This window comes from Erpetoichthys calabaricus, chromosome 4 (assembly GCF_900747795.2).
Source record: "Erpetoichthys calabaricus chromosome 4, fErpCal1.3, whole genome shotgun sequence".
NCBI classification, from domain to species: domain Eukaryota; kingdom Metazoa; phylum Chordata; class Cladistia; order Polypteriformes; family Polypteridae; genus Erpetoichthys; species Erpetoichthys calabaricus.
The window spans coordinates 137,914,634-137,930,549 of record NC_041397.2 but is presented as its reverse complement, the minus strand read 5'-3'; positions in this window follow the sequence as shown (position 1 = coordinate 137,930,549).

The window sequence follows — 15,916 nt, the reverse complement described above, 5'->3', positions numbered from 1 at the left end:
ATTCCTTACAGCTTACTTACAAAAGTTAGGCAGGTTTCATTTCGAAATTCTACGCGTAATGGTCATAACTGGAACCTGTTTTTTGTCCATATACTCTAATGGAGGAGGCGGACTCACGTATCGCGTCATCACGCCTCCTACGTAATCACGTGAACTAAAAACAAGGAAGAGATTTACAGCATGAGTCAAACGCGGGAACGAAGGTAAATGACGTTGTTCAGTGTCTTTTAATACTGTGTAAGCATACATATTAACACATGTGCAATTAAACGTGTGCATTTACGGGGTGATTTCTCAGGCTTAAAAGCTCGCCTTTTATTAAAAAGGTAAATGCAAACTGTTTTCATTCTGAAGGGCACAAACCACGTTAGATTTCAGACGTTAAACGCGCAAAAATGTCGGTACACCAGATAAATAAGAGCAACATATTATCAGTTGTATTGTATGCTTACAATACATATAGAAATGTGTTAATCGTTAACTAATATTATGGGATGGTGTTTTTCGACTCGCGCCTTGATTTAAACGATTGCATTTCTTGGTGGGTTTGCGTAGCTTATTGTCAATATCTTTACACCTCTTTTTAAGACTTAATTTAAAAAGGTTTTCTTTTCTTCTTAATTAAAATTTAAAAGCAATACTTCACCGCTGCGAAGCCCCTCTAACGCTGACGTCCGAGGTTCGATTACCGTAAGCGAGTGCAGTGAGTGTGTACGCCTGATGAGCCAAGAATAAGGGGGAAAGACGTGTCGCGTACTCTTTGCATTATTTGACAGTAAACTATTTTCAATCATTCTATGATCTGCTTCTCACAACTGAAGGCACCGTGGCTGATGTTACCTGACTTGTTGGCCAACCATAAGCGTTACCTGGTAGGTAACCAGCCACTCACTTCACTCCCTTACGGGAATCGAACCTCGGAGGTTTTCTTTTCTTCTTAATTAAAATTTAAAAGCAATACTTCACCGCTGCGAAGTCCCTCTAGCGTTGACGTCCGAGATTCGATTACCGTAAGCGAGTCCAGTGAGTGTGTACGCCTGATGAGCCAAGAATAAGGGGGAAAGACGTGTCGCGTACTCTTTGAATTATTTGACAGTAAACTATTTTCAACCATTCTATGATCTGCTTCTCACAACTGAAGGCACCGTGGCTGATGTTACCTCACTTGCTGGCCAACCATAAGCGTTACCTGGTAGGTAACCAGCCACTCACTTCACTCCCTTACGGGAATCGAACCTCAGACGTCAGCGCTACAGGCGAAGCCCCTAAAATTGCGCCACGGCGTGTAGTTCGTTTATTTGACAACATGTAGATCGGGGTAATTACATTCACGGCATTCGTAGTCTGATTCACAATCTGATTGTATGGGTGGTTACCTACCAGGTAACGCTTATAGTTGGCCAGCAAGTCAGCTCGAAGTGATCACTTGAGTGAAGGCAGCTTCACAAAAAAACAGATCCTTAACAAACTGTTATTAGTATATTTTCCCTCAATTTAAAAAGGTTTTATTTTCTTCTTAATAAAAATTTAAAAGCGGTACTTCGCCGGTGCGAAGCGCGTGGATTTCACCGACTGACACATACAGACATATTCATGAGTGCAGGTACTTCGGAAAGAAAGCACCGTGTAAACCTAAAGTTTAAATTAAGTTCATAGACCTACAAAAGGTTGCCATTCATTTGAGGCAAGATTGCTTTTCTTCTGTACAACTATACGTTGCATTCTCAAGAGTGTGCTTGCACGGCTTCGGATATAGATATATATATATATGTATGTATGTCTATATATAAATATGTAAGCTTGTAAGTACTGCCTTACTTCTCTTTAAGAAAAGAAGATGTAATGATACTTGATTTAAACGATTCCATGTCTTCCTGGGTTTGCTTAGCTTATTGTCAATATCTTTACACCTTTTTTTAAGACTTATTGACTGAAACGGGCTTTCACGAAAAAAGTTACAGCTTTGCTACAGGATACACCCTCCACAAGTTAAGCAAATAAAAATAAAATATATATTTTAAACCTTTTAAGTTCGTATGCATAGCCCCATTTGGCTGTTTTATTTTTTTTTCTTTCTTCAGTAATATTTAATCTCCTTAAAGAAAAAGAACATATTCATTTTACTTTTTTTGTATCTCTTTAGTAATATTTTAGTGTAAAAAGATAACCAGTATTTAAACCTTTTATGTTACTTTATAAATATATTTTACACAATGTTGAAAAATTAATAAGAAAGCTACATATTTTGGCAGCTGCTGCTTTAATTTTCAATGAAATGAAAAAACCTCTCCAAGAGAAAACATCAATGAAGAAGAAACAGTTTGCACTATCTAAAAATGAGAAACCCTCATTTATAAAAGTTTGCTGCAGATGACTTAACTGAAAATAAATGAATAGTTCCTATGTGTATAATACATATTTATCTATTTTACTTATGCCTTTATTCCAGCAACTTGCAACATCTGAGGTACAATTTCTTACATTACTTTTGTTTTTTGCAGCACAGGCACCTGAAGTGACTTCCTCAGGGTCACACAGTGGTGTCAGTACCAGGATTTGAACTGACAAGCTCCGGGTTTACTAAAATATTACTGAAGAAAGAAAAAAAAACGAAAACGGGCAAATAGGGCTATGCATACAGATGTCCATCCATCCATTATCCAACCCGCTATATCCTAAATACAGGAGCCAATAAGTAGATATGTATATATACAGTATATATATATATATATATATATATACAGTATATACAGTGGAACCTCGAGATACGATCACCTCTGTATACGAGAAATTCAAAATACGAGGAAAGTATGAGCGAAAAATTCAGATCTAAATACGAGCATTGGCTCACGTAACGAGCCACGAGCCAGGCTGTGGGTATAGCTCGCGGCTTAGCGAGGGGGCGTGGTAGCTGTAGCGAGCCGCAGGGCGATCTGCGGTTTCTGCGTTTCTCACCTAAGTGCACAGGTGGGAAACTGCCCACATCCATGATTTGTCCTGTGGCTGATGGGCTGGGCAGGGTTGCCACCCGTCCTTTAAAATACGGAATCGTCCAGTATTTGAGAATGAAATTGCGCGTCCCGTTTTGAATCAATACGTATGCGTCCCTTATTTTTTTGTATTAAAAGTGGTAACGCTAGCAGCTGCCATGTCTTCCCCGCATATATAGAGAAGCGCGAGCCGGTTAAGGGGGAGAAGAAGTAAAAGAAAAGAGAGGAGAGGAGAGGAGAGAGAACGGAGGTTGCCGGAGGAGGCAGGAATCCGCAGCAGTAGGAAGTCGGTGCGAGAGAGCGAGCGAGTACAGGCTCGCGTGTAGCTGAACAGGCGAGCCAAACAGCTGAAGCAGGACGGTGTAGAGAAGGTCAGCTGCATTAAGTGTCTCGCCTGTTGCAGAGCCCGCATGGGAGAAGCAGGTGAGACGCTAACAGAGAAGACGCACCGGGGATTGTCATCTGTTTTTTGAAGACTGCTTCCTGTTGACGTTTTAACCTCGTGTTAAAGGATTGTTATTCTTATGTACTTTAAACCTCCACTTCACAACTGTTTTAAGGATTAAAGATTTATTGAATGCTCTACTGCACTTTGGACACCTGTTTTGATTCTTTTAATAATCAGTTATATTATTTACCAGTGTTATTTATTAAAGGTAGACTACAGTATATATAATTTATCAGTGTTATTTGTTAGGAAAATTGATTTTTATGTTAATATATTTGGGATGCGGAACGGATTAACTGGATTTCCATTATTTTCAATGGGGACGTTTGTTCTAGATACGAGAAATTCGCTATACAAGCTCAGTGCTGGAACGAATTAAACTCGTATCTAGAGGTTCCACTGTATATATATATATATATATATATATATATATATATATATATACAGTATATATATATATATATATATAATATATATATATATTATATATATATATATATTATATATATATATATATACAGTATATATATATAATATATATATATATATGTGAATGTATGTATGTATATATGTATGTCTATATTTATATCTATATATATATATATGTAGATATGTAAATTTGTATATGTATATATATATATGTATATGTGGATGTGTATATGTATATATATATGTATATGTAGATATGTATATATATGTATATATGTTTATGTATATATATGGTTACATAACCTCTTTAACACACTACTTCTCCGCTGCGAAGCAATGGTATTTTGCTATATGTAGATATCTGTATATGTAGATATGTATATATATGTATATATGTATATGTATATATATATGTGTTTACATAACCTCTTTAACACACTACTTCTCCGCTGCGAAGTGATGGTATTTTGCTATATGTAGATATCTGTATATGTAGATATGTATATATATGTATATATGTATATGTATATATATATGTTTACATAACCTCTTTAACACACTACTTCTCCGCTGCGAAGCGCGGGTATTTTGCTATATATATATATATATATATATATATATATATATATATATGACAGCAACACTCATAACAATGACAACACAATTACATATATATATATGTAGATATGTATATATATATGTGTCAATCTATGTATGTATGTATGTCCAGATATATATATATATGTAGATATGTGTATATATGTGTATATATATGTAGATATGTAAATATTTATGTATATATATGTGTCTGTGTATATATATATATATATATATATATATGTATGTGTGTATGTATGTATGTGTATATGTATATGTGTGTGTTTATGTATGTGTGTATATATATGTTGATATGTGTATATATATGTATATATATGTGGATGTGTATATGTATATATATATGTACATATGTGTATATGTAGATATGTATATATATGTATATATGTATATGTATATATTTGTTTATGTGTGTGTGTGTGTGTGTGTGTGTGTGTGTGTGTGTGTATTATATATATAAAAGACAGCAACACTCATAACAATGACAACACAATTACATTGACAATCATGTTACGTTATTTTTAAAATGTTTCCTTTTCTTTTTCATAACCTCTTTAACACACTACTTCTCCGCTGCGAAGCGCGGGTATTTTGCTAGTTTCGAATAAACAGCAAAAACAACCTCAAAATGAGCAATGAGTCTTTTTGGGAAATGTATGTTGTTTTAAAATAAAAACTCAAATGAAAAATACAAATTAATTAACATAAGTCACTAAAAATAAAATCAAAAAATAAAAAAGGTCAAAAGTTAATTAACTAAACTAAAAAAGAAAAAACAACCAAAATAATCTTGGTACACACCAACTAGCAGATATCATTAAAAAAAGCCAGTCCTCAAGCATGTTCTCCTGCCTTACATTTCATGAATATGAATTTATTATTAACACAGATGCCAATGATTTCCTTGACCCAATCCAAGATAAATCCTTTTCTCTCCTGGGGCATGGAACCCCCCTCTTCACTTGTTCTCTATGCAAATTAATTGATGACCATAATCTAGTTGATTCAAACCATTTAATTTATTCCTCTGACAGGGAATACCTCTTTCTTTCTTCTTGTTTTATCTACTGTGTATTCTATACACCAAAAACATATTATAAGTTTCTCAGACCCCAGATACTCCTCTGCTAACAGTTATCTAAAATCTCTAAACACCAGGCATCTATAAAAGCATGAATAGGCAGAGAATTTGAAAGGTGTAGGTCACTCAGTGAATAACAAACTCATTGCGCAATTAAATAACTCATTCCAGGCTTGCTGCTTTGATTCTGCCTCCTTGCCACCTGATGTCTTTATCAAATTCCTGAAAACAACTTCCTCTCACAGCGCTTGCTCACAAACCCAGAAGATCTATAGTCATGAATTCTAAATACAGCAACAAACAGGGATTTCTTACCTGGACGAGAACCCAAAATTTGGCCATACTCAAGGCCAATTTTATGTTCTAGATGTCACTTAGCACTGTTCAGACTTTACCAGCGCATCTCAGCAGCCTGTTAGGGAAAATACTCTGAAAATAAAGAAAATTCATGAAACACCATAAAAAAAATCCAAAATGGATTTCCTTTATTACATTACAGAATGGAGTTGCCATATTCTCTACTTTAGTGACACATGACAGACAGATACATCAATGTTAACAGAAAAGCTTCTTTTATCAGTTAGGTTCATTTACATAGCATAGCTTAAGAGCATTTTAAATTGACACCAAAGTCCCAACGTTAATGTGTTAAAAGTCCTTCAACCATACTTATATACTTAAAGTGAAGCTTCTTAATTATAAATAAATAAATAAATAAATATTTACGCATAATTATAATTATCTCAGTGTTTCCTTGGTTACTATTTTGAACATGATAGATACAAAATATCTTGATTTCACAGGAAAGACACGCCCGGGACAGAACACTAATAAATTTACACAGATATTAATAAAACACCCACAGAGATAAACATTTGTGTTTTTCTGCTGCAATACCGCTTGAATTTCAGCCTGGGATTGTGGGTATTGTGGTTATTTAAAATCCCACTAACTGAATAAAGTAAAAATCACTCTAGCAAAAAAAGGCTTATTGTGTGGAATTAGTTCAGAAATAAAAATATATGATTCATATTTGCTTTGAGAGTGCAACCATGGGATCAATCAGCCATCGGCTGTATTCATTTAAATAATGAGTATGAATGAATGAACAACAGATGATAGCAAAATAAACTAGTTTTAAATACAGCACCATACATTCGCCTAATAAAACAACAGAGGTGTCATATTCATCTTCTAATTTTATTGATCATGACTACACTTGTCCATCCAACCATTTATCAATTTTCTAACCAGTGTAAATGATCCACACAACACAGAAAGAGGTTTGGGGCAGCCACCCATATACTTGCAATTGGTTGCCAAAGATGTGGTTCAAATTGATATAGATCCGTCCATAACAAAGAACAACAAGAACAGGAAAACATGGTGCTTATATGTAAGGTTGACAGAAAATGATGTCATCAGGCAGGAACCGAAAGTGACATCCTTGGGGCTGGGACCGGAAGTGACATGGCCGGAACCGGAAATGGCATCCTCTGGGCCATGACCGGAAGTGCCGTGGCCAGAACCGGAAGTGACATCCTTGGAGCCAGAACAGGAAGTGATGTTTTAATGCAGAAACCAAAAGTGACGTAATCAGACCCAAGCGGAATTTCCTGTGAACAGTCTGCCAATGGAAAAGAGCAAGGATTAGTGCACTCTGCCATCCCCTGGTTTGACGAGGAATTACTGTCTTTTGAGCCTTTTAGCTGCCTCCCATATGCACGTGTGTGACACCAGCTTACCTGCACCTTTGGCTATTCTACAAGAGTGAATGTTCTGTTTGGGATGAAAAGAAGGCAAAAACAAAAATAACAGACAGATGAGAAGATGGACATTCCAAAAATCATATTCAAAAATTCTTAGCAGGGGTTGTAAAAAAAAAAAACTCAGAACCTAGCCCAAAGTTGAATGACAAACTCAAGGTAAATGTTAAGTACAATCAAATTTTTAAAATCCTAAACATTGATATGATTAAACTACAAATTTATTTTTTGTTTTGAATCCAGAATTTCGGACAACCCAATGACATTCATAATAGCAATGTTGACTTTGTTACATCCTTCAGGTCAAAAGTGTTAGTGTCCAACTTAACAATACACAGAAGAGCACACAAAATGGTGGTGAGCCAACACACTAAATATTTTAAGGACCTGAAAACATGCTCAAACCAAAAGACTAATCAGAAAAGAAAACAAACTAAACCCTACATAAAAATCAAATAGCAGAAAAAAACGCTCAAGAATATGTGGAATGTTCCTGAAGTAAAATTAAAAAATCTTTTTAATTCATGACTTTGACAAACTCAACTACTCCATTTGTTTATGACAAAATAAAATTAATTTATTTGGTGTTTCAAAATATTTATATTGGCCAGACATTCATGTGGACTAATTGATAATACTTTGAAGCATGAGGCAGACAACTCTGATGATATGATCTTGAATGCATAAACGCAGAAACATGTAGTAAGCGGGGCTGCTAAAACAGCATACTTCAATCACAAACACTAAATTTGTGTTGCTTGTTGGCTTTTTGAAACTAAAGTACCGTTCCTTTGTATAACAACAAAAATGTTACTACCGTACAGAAAGCATATATATATGTTATTGTGGAATCTTTGCCTTAACTCCTTTAGAGTGTACCATGTGTACAGTTTTATCTGCATGTGGACAGCTAATGTAAACAAAGAGATTTACTAGCTTAGCATAAACAAACCAAATGGTTAAACTACACCTGTGCCAAACATCAAAGCAGGTCACGCTGCTGCTGCTATTGAAAAGCATCTTTTCCTCAGCTGCTAACCCCTGTAGCAATATGGCAAACACCTACACAAGGTGCTCTTATTGCTATACCTTGAATTATTACAAAGATTCCTGTGTTCATTATTTTAGTTCACATATGCTACAGTTACTGTTCACTATATTGTTTATATGAGTGTTAGGTACCTACTTTACAGCACCCCGCAGCTTTACCTGCATGTGGACAGCTGCCTCGAGCAAAGAGACTTACTAGCTGTGCACAAACAGACCAAATGGTTGTCTTTAGACCTGAGCTACACCCGCGCCAATCACCAAAGCAGGTGTCTGTCCAACAAGCTGCTTTGTACTGAAGATGTCTCTTTTCAGCTGCTAACACCTGTATTAATATGGAAATCATCCACACCAGGAGCTCTTAACAATATACCTTGACCCAATCAAATATTATGAAATTATTATTATAAAGCAACATTAATAAATACACAGTAAAACCAATGGTAGCAAAAGTAGAAGACATATATTTGAAAAGACACAAAGGTTAAAAAATGTATTTCAAAAAGAGTCTTATTGAAAATACTTAGGAAAATTTTAAGGCGATTGAAGATGAGTCATTTAAAGTCTAGCAACTTTAGATTGGTGTTCAGTATGCAGATGGTCTTGTCAATTTTTTTGGGCTCTTCTCCTTCTCGGCTCTTCTTGCTTTTCTCTCTCCTGCTATGCCTTGCCTGCACACCTCCCTTCCTTCTGCCCAGCATGCACCCAAAATTAAAAGCCTAACTTCACATGAATTTAACAATGATTGAAAGAAAAATCAATCAATGTTTACCTTTCTCAGGCTGTTTATCCATTTCATTCCAAATTACCCCATATCTAATAAATTAATCTGTTTAAGATTCTAAAAGAATGATCTAAAAGATGCAAGGTTCAAGTCAGTAAAGATACAGAATTTAAAATCAAATCTACAGTATAGCAGTTTTTTAAAAAAACTAAATTTATTTATATAGCACATTTTCAGACAACAAGGCAGCTCAAAGTGCTTTACAAGATGACAAAAGAAAGTTACAAGAAGAGAAAACAATTAAGATTAGGCAATATCTATTAAATAATAAATAACAAAACAAGCTAAGGTCAGATGGCCGGGAGGACAGAAAAAAATAACAAAAAAAAAATCCAGTTAGGCTGGAGAATAAAACAAAATCTGCAGGAGTTCCAAGGTCAAAAGTCCACTCAGCCCCTACTGGGCATTCTACCTAACATAAATGTTCCTAAATCAAACCTCTTACTTTTCATGCATCATGTGATAGGATTTGATGAAGTAGGTCTCATTGACAGCTGAGACATCAGCCTTCATTCCAAAATCACAGGGGGCTGCATGGTGCCTTGATCAGGTGGTGGTAGCGAAGAATGCCACCACAGAAGAACTGGAAAGAAACAGCAGAGAATAGTGGGGATTAGTACAAATAGATCTCTGAAGAATATGATAATTCTATGCTCATATTATCTATTAAGAATACAACTGGAGCAAGACTATTTAAGGCTTTATAACTCATTAGTAGTATTTTAAAGTCAATTCTGAATGACACAGGTAACCAATGTAATAATTTTAAAACTGATGAGAGTTACTCAAATTTTCTTTTTCTCATTGCTCTAATTGTAAACGATTTATGTCTTTCTTGGGTAGTCTTGTTAGCAATACATTACAGTAATCTAATCAACTAAAAACAAAAGTGTGAATTAATTTTTTCAGAGCCTTGTAAAGTTATATGAGGTCTAAATTTTGCTATATTCCTTACGTAAAAGAATGTAGTCGTAGTAATCTGGTTAAGGTGTAATTTAAAGTTTAAGTCAGAGTCTATAATTACCCTTAGATTCTTAACTTGTGCCTTAGTTTTTACATCAAAGGGATCAAGTTTATTTCTAATATCCACACTATACCCATGTTTGCTAATCACTGAATTCTGATTTTTCCTTATTTAGTCTGAGAAAGTTACTACTCATCCATTCAGAAATACTGCTAAAATATTGGATCAGACAGCCAAGAGCATCAGGGTCATCAGGTGCTATAGATAAATACAACCATGTGTTGTCTGCATAGCTGTGGTAGTTCACATTGTGTTTTGAGGTAATCTGTCCTAATAGAAGCATGTAGATTGAAAAGAGCAGTGGACCCAGAATAGGTCATTTTGTTACTCTATATACAGTATCATGTACCTCTGAGGTACAATCACCACAACTAACAAATAATTTGCTAAAAATATACAGAGTGTGTTTAACATGGGATTAAAAGTGTCCAGAGTTAAAAACTCTGTGGAGACTCCATTCAAATAAAGTTAGAAAGTGCATTCATTTTGCTGGCTGTTTACTCTGGTGTCCTTGTTGCTGGCAGGTTAGCTCACACAGTTCACATTTTGAGTTCCCTTTATTCAGTCCATTTTAGACAGACAGACAGACAGACAGACAGACAGACAGACAGACAGACAGACAGACAGACAGACAGACAGACAGACAGACACTTTATTAATCCCAAGGGGAAATTCACATACTCCAGCAGCAGCATACTGATAAAGAACAAAATTAAAGAGTGATAACAATGCAGGTATAACAGACAGATCAATTTCTTTGTACAGTATAATGTTAACGTTTGATCACGGTGTCCATGAGGGGCCTGGTCCTCCTAAAATCCACCACCAGCTCCTTGGTTTTGCTGGTGTTCAGTTGTAGGTGGTTTGAGTCGCACCATTTAACAAAGTCCTTGATTAGGTTCCTATACTCCTCCTCCTGCCCACTCCTGATGCAGCCCATGATAGCAGTGTCGTCAGCGAACTTTTGCACATGGCAAGACTCCGAGTTGTATTGGAAGTCCGATGTATATAGGCTGAACAGGACCAGAGAAAGTACAGTCCCCTGCGGTGCTCCTGTGTTGCTGACCACAATGTCAGACCTGCAGTTCCCCAGACGCACGTACTGAGGTCTGTCTTTAAGATAGTTCATGATCCATGCCACCAGGTATGAATCTACTCCCATCTCTGTCAGCTTGTCCCTAAGGAGCAGAGGTTGGATGGTGTTGAAGGTGCTAGAGAAGTCCAGAAACATAATTCTTACAGCACCACTGCCTCTGTCCAAACGGGAGAGGGATCAGTGTAGCATATAGATGATGGCATCCTCTGCTCCCACCTGCTCCTGGTATGCAAACTGCAGAGGGTCGAGTGCGTGGCGGACATGTAGCCTCAGGTGGTGAAGCAGCAGCCGCTCCATGGTCTTCATCACATGCGACATCAGAGCGACAGGCCGAAAGTCATTCAGCTCACTAGGATGTGATACCTTTGGTACTGGTGTGATGCAAGATGTTTTCCAAAGCCTCGGGACTCTCCCCTGTTCCAGGCTCAGGTTGAAGATGCGCTGTAGAGGACTCCCCAGCTCCAACGCACAGGCCTTCAGCAGTCGTGGCGATACTCCATCTGGACCCGCTGCTTTGCTGGCATGAAGTCTCCTCAGCTCTCTGCTTACCTGGGCTGCTGTAATTGTGGGTGGGGGGAAACTCTCTCCTATGCTGGTATCAGCAGAGGTGGAGGGTGCAGTACTCCAAGGTGAGAGTGGGTTAGGGTGGTCAAACCTAAACTCTAAATGAAGTTGTTCATTTGGTTTGCTCTCTCCACGTCTCTCTCGATGGTGGCAACCCACTTCAAGCTGCAGCCAGTGATGATCTTCATCCCATCCCACACTTCCTTCATGCTGTTATTCTGCAACTTCTGCTCCAGCTTTCTCCTGTACTGCTCCTTCGCCGCCCTGAGCTGGACTCGGAGTTCCTTCTGCACGCGCTTGAGCTCATGCTGATCACCGCCTTTAAAAGCCCTTTTCTTCTGGTTCAAAAGGCCCTTGATGTCACTTGTAATCCATGGCTTGTTGTTAGCATAGCAGCGTACTGTTCTTACTGGAACTACAATGTCCATACAGAAGTTGATGTAGTCAGTAGTGCAGTCAACAACCTCCTCAATGTTCTCACTATAAGATTCCTGCAGGATATTCCAGTCCGTAGTTCCAAAGCAGTCCCTCAGAGCCTGCTCTGCCTCAGGGGACCACTTCCTGAATCAGCGTGTGGTTGTAGGTAGCTCCCTCACTCTTGGTTTATAGTGAAGTTGAAGCAGAACCAGGTTATGATCCGCTTTCCCAAGTGCAGGCAGCGGGGTGGCGCTGTATGCGTCTTTAACATTTGTATACAGTAGGTCAATAGTCCTATTTCCCCGGGTGTTACAATCCACATACTGGAAGAAGGCAGGTAATGTTTTGTCCAGCGTCACATGGTTAAAGTCTCCAGCGATTAGCACAAGTGCCTCGGGGTGCTGTGTTTGTAATTTAGCCACATCGGAATGGATGATGTCACCCACTATCTCCATGTCCACCCGAGGAGGGATGTAAACAATAACAACAGTGACGTGTCCAAACTCTCTGGGCAAGTAATAGGGATGCAAACTTACGGCCAACAGTTCGATGTTCCTGCAGCAAGTGTAAATAATAAAATAAAATAATTTTCTTATTTTATATACAGTATTGATTAAAGGACAGTTTAGTATTGTGCATTTTCAACATTAATATCTTCAAATGGGTTATTTTTATACCAATGCAGTAAATGTAACACAAATTTGTTCAGTAGTGGAGAGAATGGGATGGCATGTCTAGTTATAAGTAATTACTTCACATTTGGACACTCGAGTTCATGCCTTATTCTCAATCTATAAGTGTAAGCAATCAGTCATGTGCAACGCTTTCAAAACATACAACAAAGGCTATGTTACAGGAATTCTGAAATAATGAATTAGTCTAAAATTGATGTTTGATTTTACAGAAGTAGCTTTTAAAACAGAACAAATGCAAAAAAGGAGAAATTTAGAACATTAATTTGAATTGACTTGACTTTTTGCTATGATCAATAGCATACAAGATGAAGAGAGGTAGTGCAGGCTACAAAATATATAAAAAAGTTTGATCAGGACCTCACCCCAGACAACGTGATCCCAGACTCAAGGGGCAGGTTTCAAAGCCTGTACAGGCCCAAAATGGGGTTAAAGCTTTTAAAGTTCAAAAACATGTTTTAAATATCCCAAAAATTCCCCTCGAGGGAGAAGAAACAGTAAAGCCCTTGGCTTAATATGACAAAGACAAATATAACCTTTATAAATTAAATTAATTAATTGATTTAAAAATGATCAACAATTAAACAGAGACAAACAAAAAGCAGAAAATATGCAAGAAGGATAAGCCTAAAAAAGCAAACATGTCCAAATTTGAAATCAAAAGCAAAATCCATGAACAAGCAAAAATAATCAAAACAAGAAAGTCTAAGTGCTTAGAAGCTGGACATGCAGTAGGTCTCCGCTTAAAAGGCAAGGCTTGAAAGCAGCACCCTAAACCCCTTCCTACACATACCTCCTGTTCCTTTCTGAATTCTACTCCCTCAGCACAGTTATGCCACATATATGTTGTCTGTTGATTCATCAATGTCTAGAACTATTTGATCAGCCTGTGTGACACCATCTATCAACCTCATTGGCTATTTTTTGCCAAGATATAAACACAATGTGGAGCAGGCTGCTGACAGAGGTCACAGATTCAGTAACCTTATCTCTAGAAAGCTCTGATAAAGTGACTATAGCACGCTATGTTAATATGTCCACATTAGTGAATGCTTCTTGTTATTGACTTAGGTAGTCTCCATTTAGCTTGGCAAGGAAGCATTTGTTTCTCATTTTTGTTGAGTTAGTGAACAACTTAGTACTTTCTTGCTGTGATTGCAGTTTGCTAATCAAATTTGGAGTTGCTGTTATGTATAGGGGACAAAACAATAACTAATCTAGGAAGGGGTGCCAATACATCACAGGACACACTACACTCTGAGCCAAATAATTTACTAATGACTTAACTAATAAGCAAATGTTTTGGGATGTGGGAGGGAACTCAAAAAACAACTGGAGAAAAGTTTACAAACACACACAGAGAGAAATGTGGGGATTTTGATAAAATATGACAAACATGTTCTAATATCTCAGATTCCATCGAAAGTCACATTTCTGCATTAAAAAAGGGTTAACTAGATCAGAGTGAATTTACCAAAAACAAGGAATCTTACAGATTAACAAAACAATTACGACTAATGTACCTAACATATGAGCTACTGAATTTTTTCTTATATTTCCCATAACCCATTTTATGGCCACTTGTAAGAGAAAATAAAATACTACTTTAGTAACCTTGATGTTACTGACAAAAAAGCATCATGAGTCAACTAAAAAACAATCTATTGACAATATTTTCATTATATGGTGACTTTTCTGCGGTGGGTTGGCACCCTGCCCAGGATTGTTTCCTGCCTTGTGCCCTGTGTTGGCTGGGATTGGCTCCAGCGGACCCCCGTGACCCTGTGTTCGGATTCAGCGGGTTGGAAAATGGATGGATGGATGGATGGTGACTTTTTGATCCTTCACTGGGATGAAATAAAGATGCAGAAAGTATATTGAAGTAAACATGACATTATAATTTAATAAACAAAACATATAAATGAGCACAAAAGCAGATGCATATTTTTACTAAGACAAACACAAAACACATTTGACACACATGCAGTAAGAATAAACCAGAACCTTCCTTTAGATAACAACACAGTGCTGTTATTTATTAATGATAGTGAGAACAGCGCTATATAAATGCAAAGAATTATTATTATTATTATTATTAATAATTTTTCATCATTTTCAAAAGCAAGGAAAAACAAAAGTGGGATGAGACAGTGAAGAAAATAAGCCTTCTGATCACACTCCAACTACTCTCTTTTCTGACAAACTTCCTGCTGCCAATTTTTAAATAGAGTATATATTTCATTTATATTAAGCACGATTATATGCTGTGAGAGAGAGGGGATTAGTTTAGACATAACATTATCATATCTGTTGATCCCAATTAATAGTCGCTGAAACCTATTCTAAAAGCTTTAGAGGTAAGGCAGGAAACAGTCTTGGACAGGGTACCAATTCAGCAAATGGTTCACTCACATATATGCCATATTCGAACTTACAGTGGATTGGATTCTAGAGAAGACAATCTTTGAAGTCATTTAGTGAGTAACTGCCTCAGATTTTCTAACTAGCAATAGAGTATGTGATACATGTGGGGAACCTAGCACTAAATTGATGCCAGTAACTAATTTTGGTCATATAAACTCAAACGAGTATATACACACAGACACTGGCTGATTCCAAAGGGAACAGCAGAAAAAAACAAACCTCTTTTGTGATTTATGCAAAAAGGAATCTGATGGACTTAAGCATACTGAAGGAATGTCCAAGCCAGCAGGCTGACCAGACTAAGTGACAGAACCATGAATTGGAAACACTAATCCAGCTGATTCAAACACTTCTACAGTCCTAATGTACCCTAAAGAGTACTATGCAAATACTGGAGGGAACTGCCAAAGTACTGTTGGAAGCAGTAACTGCCTTCAGGAGTTAAAGCTTGTTTGTCTCAAACAAGGAAGCTGCTTGTGATTAGTAACTACCAAGGCTAGGAACAGAAGTACTGCCAAAATGTGATTTGACTATACAGG